Source organism: Athene noctua, chromosome Z, assembly GCF_965140245.1.
Source record: "Athene noctua chromosome Z, bAthNoc1.hap1.1, whole genome shotgun sequence".
NCBI lineage: Eukaryota > Metazoa > Chordata > Aves > Strigiformes > Strigidae > Athene > Athene noctua.
This window is the reverse complement of record NC_134077.1, coordinates 21,187,455-21,210,970: the sequence shown is the minus strand read 5'-3', so window position 1 is coordinate 21,210,970 and position 23,516 is coordinate 21,187,455.

Here is a 23,516-nt window from a genome sequence, read left to right as displayed (position 1 = left end):
ATCATAAAGATGGCCAAGCCCATACACCTTGTGCTTGGGTTTGGACTAGGAATGTTTGTAACACAAACTGTGGTAGTTGCAGACCAGGTGTGCCCATGCTCCAAGCCTGAAAAGGCTAATGTAACCATGTTGTCATAAGACCAAGACAATATACTCTGTCATTGCATCTCACCTGTCTCAGCAGGTTTAATTAACTTGTCCTCAAGTGCAGTACTGACATGGTCTGTACTGGCTTCCTTTAGTAACCAGTGGACATAAGCATCCCACAGGTCCCAGACCCTGCTTCTGCTGGTCCTCTCACGGCCTCACTTCACACCCACCCTCTGCATTTCCCGGCCAGGCAGGTAACACCAGTTTGGCATTCACCCTACAACACCCTGTGGACTCTTTATAATTTGTTCTAGCTCTATGAGGCAGTTTACCAGGCTGTCTGGAAAAGCATGAAGGGGAAGTCAGTTCCTGGGGTGATGTGGACACACAGCAAAGGGAGGACGTTGCTGGTGACTGCCTTCTTCCCATCAGCTCTGAGGCAGTCACTGGATGAGGTCTTTGCCTCCCTGCTGACCATGGGTCCCATGACCTGTCCCCTGGCAGCCAGCACAATGAAGAGAGGAACTGGGACACAGCCACAGCACACACAGCAACCTCTGAAGCATGGCAGCAACAAGCAAGCACACAAGGAAGAAGCTTTCCACTTGCAAGAGGGAAGTCAAAACTGGGGAAGGTGGTGTCACCTCTGCTTGCCCTTCAACATAAGGCAGAAAGCGACAGGCTCAGGTGTCTTCCATTTCAGGACTTATTTCACTTGCCTTCATTGCAATTTGGTTAACAATCAACTGCAAGTTCACTTTTTCTGTGAACTGGAGGAATAGGAATTTCAGGTCAGTACCTACATGAGCTTTATATAGTCAAATATTTATTCATAGTTTATGAAAGAAAGCCAAGGTGCCACACATGTTCACAATGCATTTCAGCCTTACTAAGGCGAAGCTAAGATGCAATTGCGCTATCCATATTTTTCCCTTCCATTTTCTAGATTTATAAAATAGAAGACCTGTAAACCACACTCAAGTATCTAGGCTATTTGTTTGTAAAACACCAACCCTAAAATTTCATTCAGTTACCATGTATTGAACCCAGGAACATGCATCTGAATAAAGCATATCTTTTCTGGCTGAAGCTTACTTCGTATAAAAATGGACAGTATTGTTTTAAAGGAATTAAATTTTCCTTTCACTTTCTTCATTTATTCTACTACTATTTGCTTTCCATGAAAAAAAAAAAAAAAAAAAAAAAAAAGCATGTAACATTCACGCAAATGAAAATGTCTTCAAGATCCTTAAAAAATTTAAATAAATCACTTCTCAGCCCTTTTTTTCTAAGAGACTGATTTATTTTAAGTTGTTCACTGACAGGCTGTCCCTTCAGCCCTCAAATGGCTTTTGTAGCTGTTGTCATCACCATCTTCGAATTTATTCTGCAATTAAGAATGAGCTGGCAGTGTGCCTGGGTGGCCAAGAAAGCCAACGGCATCCCGGCTTGTATTAGAAATAGTGTGACCAGCAGAAGTAGGGAGGTGACAGTCCCCCTGTGCTCTGCACTGGTGAGGCCACACCTGGAGTGTTGTGTCCAGTTTTGGGCACCTCAATACGAGAGAGATCTCGAGGTGCTGGAGCGAGTGCAGAGGAGGGCAACGAAGCTGGTGAAGGGCCTGGAGAATAAATCCTATGAGGAGAGATTGAAGGAGATGGGACTGTTTAGTGTGAGGAGAAGGCTGAGGGGAGACCTCATCACTCTCTATGACTACCTGAAAGGACATTGTAGAGAGGTTGGTGCTGATCTCTTCTCACAGGTGATTAGTGACAGAACAAGGGGGAATGGCTTTAAACTGCAACAGGGGAGGTTCAGACTGGACATTAGGAAAAAAATTTTCCCAGAAAGAGTGGTCAGACAGTGGAATAGGCTGCCCAGGGAGGTGGTGGAGTCACCATCCCTGGATGTGTTTAAGGGTCGTTTAGATGAGATGTTGGGGGATATGGTGTAGGGGAGAATTTTTCAGAGTCTGGCTGACGGTTGGACTTGATTATCCCAAGAGTCTTTTCCAACCTGAATGATTCTGTGATTCTGTTAGGTGGACTCTGGATGTGCATACTACATTGCAGCATTGGTGCTCCTTCTCCTTTCCCTCCTTGTCTTCATTGCTCCTCTGATTATAGCATCAGCCACCCTTACCTCAGGGTTGAGGTAGGAGGGTGTAGCAAGGGACAGACCAGCCCCTACAGCCTTTTCAGACTCACTGCTTTGGATTTCCTATTCAAAAAGGTACAGCCTTCCTTGCCTGGTTGTGAAGAGACAAACTTATATTAGCAAAACTGTGTGTAAATAGACATCCTGATTCCTCCCTCCAGCTCCTTTGTCCTCATCATTGATAAAAACTGCTAATCTTCATAACATAAAAGCACCGCTAATTACAGTATGAGAATATTTGCATCTGGATCGTTGATGAAAATGCAAGGCTTGGTGATAATCTAGGACATGGAACATGCTAAAAATACTTCCATTTGGTGAGATTTCCTTTTTGGTTCAACTTTTAATCCATGTAGTACTTGCTTTACTAATATCATAGTGTGCTAGTTTTAAATTAGAACATTATGCAGTATTCATACTGTCATTGTTTTTCTATACTTTTTAATGAAACAGAGTCAGATTAGGTTTTCTTGACACAATTAAGTTCTTCTGAAATCATGGTTAATTCCATTAAATACGTTCCCTATTCTTTAATCTCTTTACCATTGAACCCCCATATTTCCTTTTTCTTTCCTTGCAAGGGATGACAGGACAATAGAGTTATAAGTTACACTGGACATTACATTTGACTTTTTAAAATTTTAGTACCCCTTTAGACTTCCAGTATATAGTAGCTCAACAGTTACTAAGAGGTGCATGACTTCTTCATAACTATAAAGAACATTTTACACCAGTCAAGTAAAGACCAACCAAGCCAAAATTTTCAAGATTCCTGTCCTAATTTATCCAGAATGGCCTATTTTGAATAAAGGAAAAAGAAATCATTTTCTAACACACATCCTTCAGACATCCTCACTTGGTGCCAATAAATTGTAAGGCAGTTTTCTACCTCTTTATGACCTGAATACTTCATCCTAATTCTTTCCAAACAAGACAAAAATACCAAAAACACAAAACACAAGAGAAAAGGAAAAATAATATATGATTTTCCTATTTTCTTCACAGATGCTGATTCTTCAGCCACTTATAAATTGAGTGAATTAATACAGAAAAAAAATATCATGTCAACAAGTTATGATTCTCTTTTTACTGAAATACAAAGCAACTTCACTGAGGTTGAGCTGTGAAAGTAAAAGGTGCAAACAAGTTCACAAGAATTCAGCCCTAAGTTTAAACTTGCCATACATACTCCTCTTATTATTCTCTCTTTGCACAAACATCCAATGAAGAAAGGGGCTTTGTTTGCACAAGCACTTGTGGAAATAAAACTTTGGACTTAGCACATAGCTCATTGGAAAAATTTCTTTCCCACATGGAAGTGGGAATAGTTTCTTTAATAAAGCTACAAACTTAAACCTGCTAGCAAGCTGAGATGCAATTAGGATTTATGGTTGTCATCAGCACTGGCCCAAACCAAGTCTCTTCAAGGGAAGAGAGTCTCTTTGGGGGAGATAGTTAGTTTCATTGTGAGTTCATTGTGTTACCAGCCACAAAAGCATGTAAAACTATAATAAGGTTTAAGTTCAGTGGATCACATTTTACTACAGCTATCTAGGTATATCACCTGTTGCTAGAACCACACACATATTACATCCAAAATGTATTGAGATACATGGACAAACAGGAAAGAATTATACAAAATTACAGTAATCCATGTTGTGTGTTTATTATGTATATGGAATAAGACTTGTTACCTTTGAGACCATGATCACTTGAACTCTTTCTGCAAAATCTTCAATAAGAGCACTGGAACCAATGCATTTCTGTGAGATACAATTCTATGCAAAACAGCTACCTAGTACAATGCACAACAGCAGACAAAATTTTTTGTCATCAAATAAGACAGATAAGGATCTGAACACACCTTACACAGATGTAATTACTTCATAAGATGAACAGATTCATTCTAAAACTCACCCTACCTGTACTATCTCAGGAGTCCAAACTTCATGCAGGCCACTCCTCCACCAATCCCCAAACAAAATAGTTTCTTGTGCTTTAACACTCCCCTTCCTTGCACAGAGGGTGCGTGCAACCTCTGCAAGCCATTCCTGTGCAGGCAAGGACTGTCCTCCCCAGGGCAGCCTGTGTTCTGTTTGCATGGGTCTGCAGTGGATGAGCCATACCTGAGCTGCCCTTTTTTTCATCCAGGGAACTCCAGCAGCACAGACTGTGCAAGCCTTTGTCATTCAGAACACAAACATAGCATCCAAGGATCTTCTCTGCCACCAATAGCTCCACAGAGACCTTTTACCCAGCTCAGTGCTTCCATATCTACAGCTCCAGCTATAGTCATAGACATGTGGAAGCTCCATATTGGCATCTCTGATCACTGTAAAGACCATCATCTGTAATCACAGCTCAAAACTGTTGCAGCTGCATAGTGCAAGTTGCTGAACTGGTGTAAACTCACTCTTGCCATTGTGAATTTGTTCCAAAACATCTGGAGTGATAACTTTGCCCCAAAACACCTTGCCAGGTCAGGTATAACTTCTATTCCCACGCCAGCAACCAGCCAGCACAGCCTGCATTATGCACACTTGATAACACAATGGCAATGCAGTTGTGTGCTTACTCCTGTTTCAGATCCCAAGCTGCCATGCACTCAGAAACACACAGGTTATTATAAACAAACATTGAACTACTGGCACTCCCCAAGCTGCTGTAAAACTACAACCTTTTTCCTTACTGTGGGTCCACGACTCTAGAACATGTGTTCCACCTGATTTCTCTCATTCCACTGCTGACATCAACAAAGTATCCATGAGAATTAAAAACAGCAAGATTTTTTCCATTTAATGGGGCCCTTTGAACACCATATAGTTTCTCAGTTGTGTGTAACATCTCAGTCCACAACACCATTTGAAAATATGGCAGAAGTGAGATTAACTGCAAGTTCTTTCACCGGCTAGATTAATTCCACGTTCATTTCCACTGGAAAAATTGTGAATGGGCAAAAAACAAAAGGAGAAATCCTTAAAAAAAATTACTCACAGATAAATACTCCCATTCCCCACCCTGCAGTGGGAAAAAATAGGAAAAGAAAAAGAAACAAGTTATTTCCCCTTTTCTTACCACCTACCTCGCACTTTCCATACACATTTTCTCTTCTTTCTCTCTACATTGCCCTCCAGATTAAAATAATCTTTAAATGTTTTCCTTCCCAATTTTTGGACATTTTTGTTTAGTAGGGCTGAAGAAAAAAATTAAAAAGGCAATGAAATCCATTCACAGAATCCAAAAAACCTTGCAAATTAAAACTCTTTTAGACAAGCTATTTTTCTTCTTATTTTCTAGAAGGACAGAGTAGTCTTCCAAGCAAAATAGAAAATAGCTTTTTTTTAAGTCTCACACAACTAGGCTTATTCTTTCAACAACTCAGAAAAAAAAAAAAAAAAAAAAAAAAAGTTCTGCAAGTTACAGAAAGAGGCTTTGATCTCAGCTTTGTTTAAATAAATAGGACTTTGGAAAAAGTTCTTCTAAGGCAGAATTACTATAGGCAATCAAGCATAAGAGACAGTATTTAGGTTATATAGATAACAAATATTTTACCAGCGACTTGCATTGGACAAGACTTAAGCACTGAAAAAAAGCCCTTCTATTAATCGTAGAATCATAGGATTGTAGAATGATTTGTGTCAGAAGGGACCTTAACGATCTTCTTGTTCCAACCCCCTGCCATGGGCAGGGACACCTTCCACTAGCCCAGGTTGCTCAAAGCCCCGTCCAGCCTGGCCTTGGACACTGCCAGGGAGGGGGCAGCCACAGCTTCTCTGGGAAACCTGTGCCAGGGCCTCAGCACCCTCACAGTGAAGAATTTCTTCCTTCCATCTAATCTAAAATCTACCTGCTTTCAGTTTAAAAACATTATCCCTCGTGCTATCAGTACACACCCTTGTAAAAAGTCCCTTTCCCACCTTTCTTGAAGGCCCCCCTTAAGTACTGGAAGGCCGCTATAAGGTCTTCCTGGAGCCTTCTCTTCTCCAGGATGAACAACCCCAACTCTCTCAGCCTGTCCTCATGGGGGAGGTGCTCCAGCTCCTGATCATCTTCCTGACCTTCCTGTGGACCTGCTCAAGCAGATCCATGTCCTTCTTGTGTTGGGGACCCCAGAGCTGGACACAAGACTCCAGGCAGGGTCATGAGAGTGGAGTAGAGGGGAAATAATCTATTCAATAGCTAAAATAATCTGAAGTTATTCTTGTTTGGGTTAGAGATGTCTGGGATGTGTCATGTCTGCTGACCATTGTTTCAGATATCCCAATTGCCATGAAAACCCACTGCTCTGCCACCCAATTCCGAGTTGCTCAGGTGGACTACATGGTGGCCTCAGTCAACTGCAGACATTTCAGTTCCTTTATAACCAGGGTATCTTTTCTCTGCAGACACCTTTACCGCTGTTTCTCTGGCAAATTGCTTTTCCAGTTGTAAGAATTTTGCACCAGTAATTTCAATTAGAAACTGACAAATTCTGCCCTTCTCCCCTTTTCTCTGTTTTCCTCCACTTCCTTACATACCTCCCATGAGAAATTTTGTTTGCTCAGGGACTCACAGTCAGTGAGAATAGCAGGGAGTGCCTGGAGAATTTAGTCATCTCTTATTTTTATTTGAAGAGAAGAAGATAGTGGGCATAATCAAGGAAGGAGACAAGACATAGTTGCTAGGATGGATGGAGTTTGTTTTCAAAACTTTTAAAGGCTGTATATTTTCAGAAGACCATGTGAGAATTAGCCAAAATCCAAAAGTAAGTAATGCTCATTATGTCATTACAAACCATGCATATGTATCTAGTTTTATTCTTTAATAAAAGAAAAGTTAATTCGATGTTGACATGTACCAGACATTTTCAGAATGAACTATGAAGGCAGAGGAGGTTGCTGCTAACACCAATATCTCTATGAATGTGAAATGTCCTTATGGCCTAACAGCAGCCAATTCTTGCTACTCCTTACCATCAAAGTTTTGAATACAGTTTGATAAAAGGTCAAATACTTTATAAAATATTTATTAAAATAATTATAAAAACTATTTATTTATTAAAAATATTTATAAAATATTTATTTATACAAAAATAAATTGATTCTTCAAGAAACTCCACAAATGTAGAATTAAGATTATCCTATGTGTTTTACAGTTTTCCATTATACCAGTCACTGTTGTAAATGATACCAGAAAAAAATCAAAAATTGCTAATAACACGAACTTCAAAGTTATGATATTTCTGTGTATCTGTTCTTTATTTACCTACTGATACAGCCACTTCTCTTCAGACATAAGTTTTTGCCAAATTTGTAAGATTTGGTACAGGCTAAAAATAGACATTCATGGACATAGCGCTCACAGATCAGCTTTCATGTTAAGCAGTGGCCCAGAGAGCACAGTGCCATTCAATGCCTTAAGGAAAGTTTCAAAAATTCATTAACTGCTCTTCAGAAACATTTCTGACACACACGTCATTTTTGGCTCTGTTGCCAAAGTTCTCATGCTTTTAGGAACCAGATTTATACATTTTGACCACCCAGGAATGATTCCAATGAATATTCATCTGGTGAGACAGGTGATCCAGCCACAAAGATTGTTAAAAGAAGGAGTGCTAGCTAAGGGACATCATATAGCATCCAGGGTTTTCATACCAATAACAGCACATTGATCCTGAAAATGTGACATCTCTCTGTTTGTGCAAATACTTGTTGTTCTTCATCCAAGATCATTTCAGTTCTGTCTTCTGTGTCCCACCACCAGAGCTGGTGAAACCAAAGGGTGAGCAGTGTAAAAGAGTATGAAGAGCCCTGTCTGCGAAGGCAGAAAAGGTAAAGAGCTTGAAATGATCCTCACAGCTGTCAGTGGCCTCCAGTCAAGGGAAAAAAGCTTTGCATTAACCTATGAACACTTGACCACATGAGTCTGGCAAAGCTCCAGGCAGAGAAGAGAATGACCACAACCCCTCCAGAGGTCTGTTGCACCAGAAGAACAGGACATTTGCTCTGTGACTCTTGGTATCACTGTGCCAGCTGTGTCCTTTCCACACTACAGGGAATCTGGTGACTTTGACTCCATGGCTTTAAACCTGGGAAATGGCAAACTATGCCTGTGTTGATCGAACTGTACCTCTCCCAGTTACACATACAGCCTTAGTGATAGCAGCACTAGAAGGCTGTATTTTAATAAGGTGAAAGTGAAATTATGCTAATTTTCCTTAATAATAATTAAGATGGAAAAATCAGGGCACATTTGATTAACAAGGAGGAAGCCAAGCCACTTTGATGTTTAAACATAATTAGGCCAAAAAAGATCATTAGCCGGGTTAAAAAAAAAAAAAAAAAAAAAGAGCAGGAACTTGGGAACTTGGCACTTTATAGTTGACTATGTGTTTTGGGTTCCTGCAAACACTGTTGAACACTAATGAGCCTGTGAAGAAAGAGCTTGTGTTCACTTCCATAGCCATTGCAGCCAGGAGCTACACCAAGGAAGAAGTCTAAACCGAATAAAACTGCTACAGGCACCAAGACACCATGCCAGGATGAAAGCCATGAAATCGCTGTCATATTGGCCACATTAAATCAGTAATCAAATTAAGTCATACAGAGATCCACTGGCAGCACTGTAACTTTTTCTCTCTGTTGCTGCTGTTTTGTGTGCCACTGCTACAGAAAGAAGAGGCACATTGGACTCATTCAAGCTGCTGGTGGGCTTGGAGAGAAGACCAGAAGAAACAAATCAGTGGGAGGCAAGGATGTACAGATAGATGCCTAGGTAAACACGTTGTATCACCCAGCCAGCCAGAGGATACAAAAATCAATTCTGATTAAATAAGGTTAAAAACAGAAAGAAAGAAGATAATGTTGGGAGAATCTGGCAGTTTTTCTACACCAGCAAACACACTCCTTTCAAGGCTGCAGGGTCTAGGGCTTGTTGAAGTGACAGGCAGCTGCTGATGTGATGTTACAGGGGCTGCTACAGCAGGAGAGGTGCTGCAGAAGCTCCTAGAGGAAGAAGCAAATAACTGGAAGTAAACGTATTCCAGTCTCACCATATTTAAGAGAAAAAAAAGTTACACAAAGAATCAAGGGACTGTTTCTTTTAACAGATGGTTTTGCTGAAATATCCTACCAGTCTGCATCTTTTAAATTGGAGGTACCGTTTGGATTATAGGAAAAGTTAGCATTCCAAAAGGCAAGCCTGTCTCAGATGAAAGCTGAAGTCAATTACTTGCAAACCTTTGCCACACCTTTTAACTTGGGCTTAGTCTCCCCTTGACTGGTACAGCAGATGGAGATGATATAGCAATTAGGTCCAAAAACATTAATGAAAATAAACAAAACTCCACCTTCTGTTGACAAATCACTCCTGTGAATCAAACTATGTCCATTCAATCCAGTTTTTGATTTGGTCACAGTATCACCTGAAAAAGTTCAGGTGATACTGTGGCCAAAGATTGAATGGGTCCTTGCTTTTCCCTGCTAAGTCATTCTCCAAAAGTGGCACATTCAAGTGAAATCCGTTGCCTTCTTCACCCATGAGCTCTTGGGCCACCTAGGGAGTCACAACATCTTACAGAGTAAGCAAAGCTATCACCAAGTTTTCTGGGGCATTTTTGAGAAGTTTTGTTTTGTTTTACTTTGTTTTTAATTTTCTCTAATTTATTTTACAAAACAACATTTGGTTTAACGCCACCACTTGAAAACTACTTCATTAAAGTATTACATGTAAGGATAGCGCAGAATGGTGTTCACATGTGCTCGTGGAGTGCTTTCAGCAAATCATCTCTCAGCTCCAAACCCATGGGCAGGCAGGAGGGGAAGAGCTGCTCTGGGTACCTAGTACTGCAAAGATCCCCACAAAACTTCCAGGTGACACAACAGATCTGTCCTGGTGGCAGATGTCTTCAGCTTTCTCATGTCAGAGGGAACAGAGGGAAACAACCACTTCAAACCAGAGCATGACCTCAACAGTCAACAACAAAAACTTCTGCCAAAGCCTTTCCTTAAAATTTCCAACACAAAACACAGGCTCTCATAAGGAAAAAAAAAAAAAAAAACCAAACAAACAAAAAAAAAAAAAAAAAAAACCAAAAACACCAACCCACCCAAAAAAACCCTTGGAAATGTAAATACTTCCATTAAAAATGAAAGCATCTAGTGTAACTGAGCAATAGAGGCAAATAATTTGTTTAAATAAAAATATTTTTCTTTTAAAAAATGAAAATTCTGAAGATTTCTAATAATTATTAATATATAAATACAATATGTAGTAACCTAATCTTTGTGACCCTTTTTTTCCTGTGAAGAGAGGAGGCAAAGTTTTAGATTTCATTTACCTTCATTTAGTAAACCTAGGACCTACTTAAACAGAGTTCATCTTCCTTGCATACAAGGATAAGTTTAAAGTAGCTCAACTAACTGCTTTTAAATTTAGATATCCATAAGAAGTCCAGCCATTGTACCAGTCAGGCACCTCTTCCCTCCCCAGCCTGGTGCCTGAGCTAAGCACCGGCACTGCTCTAGCAGTGATAAGTGGCAACCAGTTACTTTCAAAGGGGAAAGTTATTTTTAGAGCCTGGTTGTGCTTGCCAGTTGCATGAGGTCCTAATTCTCTATCCCTTATTGCCCTTTTGCAAGTGCAGGTTTCAGCTGTTGTCTCGAACTGGAGGCAGGCCAGCCAAACAGCTGGGTACAAACTGAGGTCAGACCAGCTCCATGCTCTGTCTCCAGCAGTGCAACAGGCGACACCAGTCATGCGTGCAAACCCTGTTTCTCTCTTTGTTCCATTCTCCCACACCTTCTTCCAGCACCCTCAGGTGGTAGAGGTTACATCCCTCTTTTTGTGTCCCATAGAACTTTAAGTATCTTTTTCCAGAACTATTACTCAAGAAATGGTCTAATCTGTAGTTGAATATGCTGATGCCATCTGCTTCTACAGTCTCCTGCAATTCACAAGCTCGCTACCCACAGAGTGGAGCGCTTTTATCCAATTTAAACTGATCTATCAATTTCAACAAGTACCTCTAGTCCCAGTACTGGGGTCTTTAGTTCTTCCTTAGACTTGCCCACTTCATTTATGATTTTGTAGACTTCAGACACAGCCCTGTAGCTTCTTTCTCTCCAAGATGAAGAGTCTTTTTAATATCCAGCATTTTAGTATCTCTTTACAAAATATTGATCTTATTGTGGTGTGGAGACCCGAATTTGACACAGCATTTAAGATGTGCAGACACCAAGTAAAATGGTGTCTTTTTTCTTGTTCTCATCACCCTTGTAAGGCTGACCAATATTTTGTTAGGTGTTTTGGCTGCTGCTGCTATTGAAAGATAACTGCAGAGAGCCCTCAATAATGATTCCAAGATCTCTTTCCAAGTTCAACATCAGTTAGGCATGGTTAAGATTGTTCTTCCCTATGTGCATGATCTTATATTTATCTACTCTGAAACCCATCTACAACCTTTTGCTTGCTCACTCAGTTTTTCAAAGTTCATTTGGAGTCCAATTTCATTAGCACATTTGCTTTCCTGCAAGAGTTTAGTATCACCTGCAAACATGGAGGCTTAACTGTTCACTCCTTTACTCCGCTGATGCTGTTGCAAAAAATTTGTCCCTGGAAGCTCTGCTGCTGATTCTTCTCCATGATGGAAATTGAATATTCAGTCCTGTCTTTTGCTGATCAGATCTTCTAGTGGAAAGGAAGACTTTTCTCTCCAGATAAAATAGCATCCATTCATACTTATGTTCTTTACTGGTCACTATGATACTCGGTAATCATCAAAGTCTGGCCATGGAAAATGCTCATTGAGAGTGTTACAGTCTTAACCAGAGAGCTGACTAGTACAGAAATAAAAGAACTGGAAGGAGATGATGTGCATTAAATCTTTTACTATAAATAAACCAGCCAGTAAGGAGCTATGAATTATAATTTTTCTGATTTGTGCAAACTCATTTGCTTAACACCACTTCTTAACCTTGCATGAAGCACTCTTACAACAGCCATTTACAAGAGGCCACATAAAGAAAAGAAATGCTTTGTGATTGCAAGTAGAAAATGCCTTTGGTGTTCACCACTTCCTCAGTTATAATAAAAACATAATTTAAAGGAATATTATCCAATAATAGAATTAGTAGTTGGACAGGTTTTTATTGGTTTCACTTGTACTACTTGTACCAAGATAACATCCCCAGGGCAATCAGAAAACAGGGTGAAACCTTCCTGACACTGTGTCCCACAGTCCCAAGAGTGCCCTGCTCAGAAAACTACTTTACATGATGCTCTAATCCACAGGGATCCTTCTCCTGCAGTGCCCTAACAACGTAGCACATCCCTGTTACATACTTGGGCATCTTGTATAAAAACAAGATTGTTTTGTTTCTACAGCCTGCAAGACAGCTCAGAGAAGGGCTGGCAAGAGAATATATCCACAGAAATATTTTCCATACATTTAAAAAGCCATGTGAGGGCATTTTCCCCTCATATCCTCTGTCTGTCTTTCCTCTTTCTCTCCATATAGTTTTGCTGTCATTGTGCTGTTAATGATAAAAGTGGAATAAAGGCCTTGCAGAGGAGTTTGAGGTGGTGTTACTGCAGCACTACTATTCTACAAGGTGTTTTGTTTTCTGCAGTAAACCAGAATGGTGTTGTTTCAGTAGTGCTGGGATAGTGTAACTGGGAATACAAACTTGCATTTAACTAGGCAGTTAAAGCAGGGATATTTTGTTAAATGTCCCAAATAGTATGTGAGTATGTAACACTGCATGGTGACTTTTTCCAAGGACCATCCCACGACAAGCCATATCACACAAACTGGAGCAGCAGCAGCATGACCACAGCACTTGTGTATCTATCCCATGACAGGTTGTAGGTTCATAACTAAATCCTCATTATTAATGAATCTCTGAACTCTCAACAGCCTCGCTTGCACTGCCCTGGCATCTATGCTGTCTCCCAGACCAGCAGGATTGAAGAACAACACACTTTCCATTTCAGGGATAGTTTATAGCACCTAATCCTGAGCAGAAACACAGGACTGCCCAGTAGTGCCAGAAAGAAAATTGCGCCTGATAATAGGTATGTGACATCCTCACCTGCTTTCCAGGGTAATCCTTGAACTTTTGGCTGCCTTTGTGTCCTACTGGGGCAGAAAGCTTTAAAAAAAAAAAAAAAACAAACACCAAAACACTGAGCTGCTCAAGCAAGAAGCCCTTTCAGATAAGGGGGCTACAGCAGGGGACAAAGAGCACAGGGTGAATTCTGTTCCTGACTGCCATGGTTTGAGCACTGCATCTTCCACTCAACTGCACAGTACTTTTGAGCAGCAGTGGTGAGAGGAGCTCAGACTGTTGACATTTGAAAGTGTGTCCAGAAAACTGCACATCTGCAGTAAGCAAACTTCCGCTTCATGTTTGTAAATTTAGAGTAAAAAAAAGGTCAGCCAGGTTTCAGCCTGGCCATGCAGATCTGATCTACTGTTCAAAGCATTAATAAAGGCAATTGGTAGAAACAGTCAGAATAATTTTCTAATTTCCTTGGTGTCTGCTTCATATAGCAGAGAGACAAATTAACAACACAGTACAAGGTCTAGGCATGTGCTCTTGTACAGCAGAGTTAATAGATAACATGATTAGCACAGATCAGTAAACATGATGTGTCCAAAAAAAAAAAAAATCTAAGGGCTCTACCAGCAAATTTTAAGCCATTTAACAAGGATACCTTGGCTACAGCAGCAGCAAATTAAAACTGCACCGTTTGTTGTAGGCTTGGGGACTCAACCATGTAACCTCTGTTTGCACTGAAATTTAATTCCCTTTTGATATAGAAGGTTGGGACAAGATCCTCTGTATCATATAAACTCTGCACAGGAAGTCAGCAACTAATCAGCATGTTGAATAGCCAAGGCAAAGCACCTGCTGGCCCCAGAGCTGGTGGCCATGCCTTGAGCAATCAGCTTCAGGGTCTCTTGAGGGTAGGACAAAGATGCAGGGACATAGTCTTTGTCCCAGTGACAATGGTAACTGCTCAACCTCCTGGCCTCATCAACAAGATTGTGAAGGTTGTTTTAACAAAGATTTCCTCACAAATTGCCATTTACTCCCATGTGAAGTCAAGTCTGTGTGCATAACATATAACAACCAGTCATACTACAGTCATACCATTCACACTAGGTCAGATTCCGGACACAGATATGGATGATCAGATGCTCCAGGAACTACACACAAGACTTCTGTGTGCAAGATGAAAGCTTGACTGTCACTCCTCTATTGACATGTAAATACTAAGTGCTGTGGAGATACTAAAACTAACTCTAATAAGGGCTCAGGGAGTTAATTTATGCCTTATCCAGCCTAATTTTCCATGGCAAGAAGGGCACTGAAGGCTCAGCACACACCTGCAAGCCAGTCTAAAGCATGCCATAACAGTTCACATGTAAAATTCCAAAGCATGCCTCAGATGTCTGGGAAGCAGTGGAGGGTGCATCCCATCAGCAACTCTCAGCAACCCTGCCTGCCCCAAAATGGGACCCTTCTGTCCAGATGAGAAGGGCAGTCCCTTCCTCCCAGACTGGAAACCTTCCCAATCCCAGAGTTTGAAATAAGACCCTTGGGTTTGCTCTGGTTTTCTCTGCCTCTTTAATTCCCCAGCGCAAGACCACTTGCTCTTCTGGGTTCCTGGATAACCCAGAACTCTGTTGTACATTTTTATCCTATGGTTTCACCAAGAACTACTTCAGTGGCTCCCACCACTTAGAGCAGGCAGCACCGATGTATGCTGCCCTGAAGGCTGACTGGCTACACACCTCATTGCCTTGCCAGTATTGGATGGCATACTGTGTGGTATTTAACTTCCTTATCTTTACTGAGGCCTCTTTATTTTTTTAACTGTTTGCTTTCATCTAGATAAATACTTATTTTCTTCCTTTTCTTAGTTTATGCAATAGATCCAGTGCTACCAGCTGCCTGCACACCTCTGCATATGCGATCTCCAACTTGGCACAGATAATACTTGCTTAATCTTCTAAATACCCTCTGAAATTTGATAAGAGAAGATTATTGGCCCTTTTTAACAGTAAGGAAAAAACACAGTAGAAAGTCAGGGCCCAAGACCTCAAGATAACTCTGAAACAAACTTGGTCCCAATGCCGGGGTCACCACGTCCAAGAGGATGTTGTTCACTTCACCCAAATGAGGAATGGATGACAGGTAACAACTCTCTGTGTTCCCTGAATTGAACTTGCCTCAGGATCTTTTTCCTCTACTCATTGTACATATAAAAAGTGAGTGGGCAGCTTTCAGTGCTGATTTCCTAGGCATTTGGCTAGGCAAAGAAGATGATTTACTCCTGGCATGAACATATCCAGCACAGGACCAGAGCAGATTAACACATCAGACTTACTATCAGCAAGAGAGAGTAAAGGAGGAGAGACAGGGCTGAGTCTGGTCACCTATGAAAAATGGTTGGGTTTTGTTCATTAAAAATTGTGTTTGTGTATCATATTGACATACCTACTGGGAAAGAAGTTACTTTGATGGAAGAAGTGACTTTAACAGGAAGATTTTCAATACTAACATTTTCTGACAAGGTGCCAATAATTACTGTATTTCCATAAAAGCTGTTATTTTTTAACAAATGCCCTAAAAGACCCTTACTTTCCATGTCTTCTGCAGCTCCCGTCAGCTCTGAGGGGAAGTGCAGGAGGACCTGCAAGGCCAGCTTGAGATGCAGCAATGCAGAAAAGGCACAAAGAGACTAGCTCCTGCAGGATTCCCTTGAGAGCCAACCCTATCTTGCAGCCCTTGTTCTGCCAGAAGGAAGGAGTGGCTGAGAAGGAAAGGGAGAGGGAGACTTCTGACTACCACTTCTTTTTGCTTAGGCCTTCTAAAATGCCACAGGTATCCTTTGAGCTCCAGGAGGACCAAAATTGTCATAAAACAAAGTCAAAACAACAAGATGAACAATAAAGCAAAATTTTAAAGAGTTTTAAAATATAATACTCAGGCTGCCAAAAGCTCTATTACTGAAGCTAAACACAGGTCCAGCAAATAAGGGTTTTTACAAAGGAGCAAATCTGTGGATTTTCAGGACCTGGCAGGGTTAGAACATGACAAATATAAGGGACCAGATATGTCTTTATAGCTTGCATTTTCCTTCCAGCTGCTAGGAAACACCGTTCAGTGAAAGATTATCCCTTCCCAAACTCACACAAACCTTAAGGGGGGAAAAAAAAAAAAAAAAAAAAAAAAAAAAAATTAAACCTCATTCTGACCCTCTGACTGCTTTTTCAGAGATAGAAATACTTGTCTATGGAAACTGGTTTTGGGCATAGGATTTACCAAAAGAGATAAAAGACTACCTTGGCATTTAAGATATTTTATTCAGAATCATCTGGATGGCACAAAATCTGTGTGATGACATTCAATGTTAAAAATAGACATGTAATAGGTTACCCAGAAAAGAAAAGAAAACCAGAAAATTAGCTTTGTGACAAACATTTGCTTCTATTTCAATAAACACAGGATTCTGCTACAATAGTAAAGAAAAACATTGTACAAGTAAATACATGGTCTTTTCCCAGCATTTTCAAAAGACAAAAAAATAAACATTTCAAACCAAAATTTTTAGGAATCATCACCATCTAAAAATATTAACAAGAGCCATTTTAGTCAAGATATTACAAAATTCAAGGAGGGCATCAGGAGAAGTTCTGCAGCCATATAGAGACCCAAAGAACTTAACAAACATTGTGGTCATGGGTTTCTTTAACCTCCAGACATCACGGGACAGGTATGCATTCTAACTGGTATATTGTGTTCAATTATTTCAGTGTAGTTCAGCTGACTTAAGTACATAAAAATCCTTACATATGTCTGATGTGACTGCTCAGGTGTATCACATCTGTCTGATGGATGTAAATACAGACGTAGGAGGCTCAATGACAATCCAGCTTCTGAAGTATTCGCAATTAAAACTCAACAACTTTTCAAATTCCTTTGTACAAAGCAGCTGTCAAACTCTCAATCCTAAAGCCATCTCTGCTGTAAGGCAACAAAGCAACACCTAGTCCCAAGTCAGGGCTGCCATGTCTACAACATTTCCTAACAGCATTTAGAGCATCCTGAAGCACTCCAGAAAATTAAAAAAAAAAAAAAAAAAAAAAAAATCTAACTAACTGATTAAGGGATCTTTAGAAATGTTAAATATCTGAGGGACAAAATATTTTCTTCATCTTTGCAGCAGCTCTAAGCCCTTTAAATACTAGAATTAATTCTGTTCATTGAGTATTCATTGTGTCCCTCCACCAACTCATACACAAGTCCATACTGACACCCACCAGCTCTTGTCTTATCAGGTGGTCTGTAGTTGAGCAGGGCACACCAACCACTAAGACCAGCATGCTTTGTATGATGGCAGCAATGACATTTCTGTCTGTAACTCAGCCTGTTTATGTGGCAGAATTAATTACTCCACACTTCTGGCCTTGTTTTGACAGGTGAACCACTGGTTTTTAATGGAGGTTTTGAATGAAGAACCACGATAAAGCAGCACTAGAAATACTGTGATAGGATTGTTTTCACCTGTGCTAGAGTGACTGCATTACCCTAGTTCAAACTGTAGGATTCGTTGTGTGCAATATGAACTAGAGATACAGAAAAATACCTAAAGAATGCCTGTGACAATACTGTCTTTTCTGTGGGAAACAGAAGAAATACTTGTCCTTCAAACATGCACACAGATCATTACATATGCCACTGCTCCCACATACTTATCTCCTACAGATAGGCCAAGTGTGTGCATGGGTGCAACGAGGGAAGGATAGGAAATAGCAGACAATATATTTATAGAAAACTTTACATTAAGAATAGTGTATGCTATGGAGAAAGTCACTGAGCTCTTTCCTATTCATTGCAATTGGTAATGCACTTACTGTAATTAAAGACCAAACCTTAAACACCCGTGAAAACAAACCAAGCTTAAGAATTCATAAAATCAATTGGCTTAAAGACTCATTTTAAACAGCTTGCTGAAGGAATAAATAAATGAATGAATAAATAAATGCAAGATTTTTTAAAAAAATATAAATTTATGTGAACATTTTAAATAAAATCTGCAATTAAGAGAGCGACAAGAAATGAGAGACTTCAGCAGGTCTGTGTTCGTCATAACACAAGGTGATCACTATGTGCCTGAGGACAGAAAAGCTAAGCCACTGAATGGTATCTAGCACATAAGCCTTTACTCTGAGGAAATATAGCAGTATCCACTGTTGGCCAGGAACTGACTAGATCAGTCACCAGCTTTTGTGATAGTAACAACCTTTGGGCTTCCCCTCAGTTATCCTTTGTCAAGTTGATAAGAATGTCATATTATGTCCCTTTCTTTTCTCCTCCCTGATGGACACGTGTAGTCAACCATGCCTGTTTTCCTGAGACATGTTATGGAGAAGAGCTGCCTGCAGAAAGTATTTGCAAAAGTGGGCTGGAGGCAGGACGAAACCTTCCTTTCGTTTTCCTTGATTTCCTCTATAACCTGCAGGCAAAGACAACAGCAGGTCATTGCCTTAAGATACCTGAGTTCAAGTCAGGGAGTAACTATGTAACATGTATCTATGCCAAACCCCACTACAGATCTGCACTTCCAGAAAAATGGGATTTAGCCTTAGTCACCAAAAGGTGATTATTACTGCTCAAATGGAGGGCTTACCCATCCAAGGCACAACAAGCAGGTGGCTACTGCTACAACAGACAGCCACAGCATACATCTCTTTCCTTGAAATAGTCACATGTCACTCAAGTCACTGATGCACAGACATATCTGTCCAAAAAAAGGGAAATAATGCATTTCTGAGGACAACATGGAGTTAGCCCGTTACAGAAAAAAAGAGATTACTTACCCAAAATGCTGTGGAAGGGTATGCATCATGAATAACGGTACTCCAAAATTCAAACACATCTGAGAAGCTGTGGCTGCAGCCAAAATTTTGTCCTAGTTTAATGAAAATATTTCTATAGTATTTCTTATTATGAACATTAACTTCTGCTTTCTCTTCAAGAGAGGTGGTACTTTTTACAAGGGAACTATTGTGCAATTAATTATCAGCTAGTAAACAAACTAACTGGGGACAGGAATCTGCAAACCTACCATGAATTATCAGTTAGACACACCATGATTTACTAGTTCACCTACATAAGGAAATTATAATGCATTATCCCTTCCAGAATTTTATGGTTGGTTAGGTAATGTGATCCCACGGGGATAACAGGATGCAGGGGGGGGGGGGGAAAGCATCATTTTTTTCTCTGCTGAAGGTTAAGATCTTTACAAACATGACAAGACAGACAGGTTTAAGATTCTAAGAAACCTGATAAACAACACAAGTCCACATCAAAAGATTAATATGCCATTTGTTCATTATGTAAATGATGCTGTCTGGAATAGGGGAAAAATGCTGAGTTCAAAGGAAAAATATGAACTGGAAAAAAAAGGTTGTACTGAGTCATTAATTAAGAATCCTCCTGAAGTCGAGTGAAGTGACCCCAGCAATGAACTGAGTGATTAAAACTATACTTTTTTTTCCAGACTAGAAGGAAAAATAAGACTAAAATTTATAGCTTCATCTGTTGTTTCACGAAAAGGTTAAAACCCTGAGTTTTTAGCTGCAGCTGCAATGCACAGCCCTTCACCAGCAGGTCAGAGCCTTCCCAAGACCATGTTAAGAGTATTTGTGGAGCAGACAGCTTGACAGGGTCCTCCCCAACCAGGATGAATTTCAGCTGGAGCAGGAGATCAAAAAGCAACAAGGAGCAGGTTATTACTGTCAGTCGATTCCCACCCAGCTTCAAAGGGCAGGGCAGTGCTGTGGAGGAAGCTGCGTGGGAGCATCTTCTGCACTCCTGTGCCTCCATGAGCTTGGCATCTAGGATATTGGAACAAGAGAAAAGCCCAGCTGCACAACTGTCTGAGCAGATGAGACAAATCCACGTGTTCCTTTCTCAGAGGCCATGCCTGGGATCTCTGGAAACAATTCTCTGTTGGATGGTAGTGCACACCAGCAGGGTTCAGGACTCCTGTTCCTGCAGCATGACCCATCCAACAACCCTTCTATTGCTCTCATGCCCAGTCTGCTGCTCAGACAAAAATACTGTTTCTGTTCATTGCCCTCTGTATCACATGTTATTCCCTATATTCTTACCACTTTCTCTCTCTTAGTCCATCTTCACTAGTGAAAACAAACCCTGTTTATTTTATTTCCTTTCTTAGTTGCTTATCCCACCTCTCCTTTGGCTGAAGTAGGGGAGGGCTGGAAAATAGCATTTGTGATGTCAGTATAACCATGCCAAACGAAAAAATTACGATTTATTTCCTTCGAAACAATGAACAGTCTTTATGAACACTAAAATGCCACCCTGAAATGCTGAACGAGGTGATAAGCATTAAAGGCCACCAAAGCCCATGAAAATGCAGTCAGCCCAAGAAAAGGACTTCCCTTCTCAAGGGAGGTTGGGTTTAGTTGTGTGTGCTACAGACATGGGACAGCTTGTAGGACCAGCACCAGCTGCTGGCTTTCCACCGCCTGTGCTGGCAATGCTATCACAACTGCCACCCTCACTCTGCCTTTACTTCTTCTGGTGCCAACATAAAGTTGGGGAGAGGAGGATGTTTATGCAGCAGCAGCTTTCCAACATCTAGACATTTTTATTTTCCTTTTTAGCATAGACTAATAATGAAGAGCACCAGCTTTTAGCTATGGGCCGAAAGTGCAGAGGTGGAGAATTATTTTAATACTAGACTAATAACTAGTTGAGATTAAATTAAGCTGCTTTATGGAATTCACAGCTGGAAGGCAAAGATACCTGCTGTCACAGTTAGCTTATTCCCGAGGTAATGGGATTGCTGGTAATGGGAAAATGAGTTTTCCCATCCTCAAAGTATTCCATGGAAAGCACTAAACAGTTGAAGGAAGAATCATATACTGTACTTTTGGGCTTCAGTGAAATTTTCCTTTTCCTTTTCTTTGTCTTCTTTTATTTTCTTCATTATATAAAATAGCAGCCATCAAAATCCAGATGTTTTCCATCTCTATTGAAAAACCATTTTGGAAAGGAAACAAGCAATCATTCTCAGTACTGGATTCAAAGGTTATTGTGCTGGCTCCCTGATTTTTTGCTTCCATAAGACAAACACACCTTAAGTCCACACTGACAGCCCCATCATTTCAAGATGACTGTGTAGGGAACTGTAAACAATAAAATAACCATGAGAGGAAGAGGGAAAAAGCTATTATTAAATGTCTAGGTTCTTGGAAAACACTTGTTACTTCTAAGAAATTTATATAGTCACTGACAGGACAGAAAAACAAACAAACAAACAAACAAACAAACCTGTGCAGAAAACATTTCCAATATGTTGGGACCTACAGATATGTAAGGCCCACCCAGATACCAAAGAACTCTCCTAAAATTTTGTATAGGGACTTAACCTTCATATTTATAAACACCAGGTAATTTTCACAGCCTCCTTGGGACGATAAGCTTTATTGCTCCCATTTCACAGATAGAGATCAGAGATGTTAACTGATGCCTGAGATCTGTCTTGTGTTTAGCTTACATGGTGTGACAGTCCCTGTAAAGAATAAGTGGTTTTATAAGTGTGTCCTTTACATAATATTTTCATTCCTCTGGATATGAATCACAGGATTGGACAAGTTAGAGTAAAAGGAGACACATGGATAAGGATGCAAACAAAGAAATTAAGGAAAAAAGTAAGTATGCTTGAATAAATACACATGAAGATGTATTATATTTTCATGGCTTTTTAACAGCAACATTAAGATCCAGCCACTAAAATTCACAGCTCAGGAAAAAAAACCTGCATTAAAGATCAGGAATTTAAATTACACAGAGTTAAAAAATGCAAAAGCTGTGATCATTTCAACAACTGTAATGCAGTTCCCTTATAATACCTCAGTGAAACATAGCAAGTATATGTAATGTTGTATTTCATATACATTTCCATTTCCTTGCATAAACAGTATGGGTTTAGGTCCGCCACAGTGATTCTAATCAAGCACCTCAGTTTTAAGATCCTTGAAAAACAACTTCCTCTTATTACTCACTATTCCTTTAAGTGCACACTAACTTTCTTCTTTAATGCCAGATTTCCATAATTGTCATGGCCCCGTTCCTCCCTGCAGTGGATTTCCTCATTTCCAGTTAAACCAGGAAATCTAGAAAACAAGAAAACCTGTAGAATTTGGCCCTCTGGGTGCTTCATCTGAAATGCAAAATTTTTGTGTGCTTTTTTATTTTCCTTTTTCTCCTGCCTTCCAATCCACATTTCTAGCTAAACACCCACCCTCTGAGGCCAATGCACTGAAAGTCTCAAGATCAGCAGGAACATAGGTGGAGAGACCTGTCTCCTTCTGTGTCTAACACCCCACTAGCTGCACTCGGTGCTGACTCCCACTTCTCCTTCTACGATTTTGACATTTTTCTATCCATACCCCTGGTATCTATCATTAACTCTGGCCCTTTCTCTACTTTCCGAGAAGAATCTAAAGCAGATCAGCAGTTTACTACAGTTACTCCACAAACAGAACAGCAGAAGGGAAGGAAGGCATCCAGGAAACACCTTCCATCACATATAACAGACATTCATTCTTTGTATCACACAGAGAAGATCTCAGATTTTAATTTCACTAAGTAGCCAGTGGAGAAGAATGCAAGCAACAGCTGTTGCAAGCCTACAGGCAGAAAAGCTAGACAGTCCAAAAATGCACTACACAGAGCTTATGAAAGCCCAGAGATCCGTCTTCCTCCTCTAGCTCTGGGCTCTCAGCTTCATTCCTGACCAGTTCAAAACTGGTCATTTTTCCAAGCACTCAAATGAGTATGATCAATACTATTTTTGCCTTCTCCCTCTATCTTTGGACTCTGCCCAGAGGGGCTGCACACTCCAGAGCCACACAACATGGTAAGGTTCTCCCCATTGTCATTTTAGGAGAGATGAAGAGGTCAGACTTGCTCTTCACACTAAAAAAGACATACCTGCTTTCATTAAGTACAGGCCAACACATTAGCATAATCTCTGTTCATGACAATGCACTTTTACAGGAAACCAAAGGATATTTTGACTGAGGCATGGACACTAGCATTGTGTTTCTGTTCAACATGACAAAAGAGACATTTAATACAGACACACCCTATAGGGCAATGCTTGCCCTACAGTTTTGTCCACAGTAGGGTCTGCTCTTCATCACCAGTCCCCAACAATAGTTTTTCTATTCATTCACC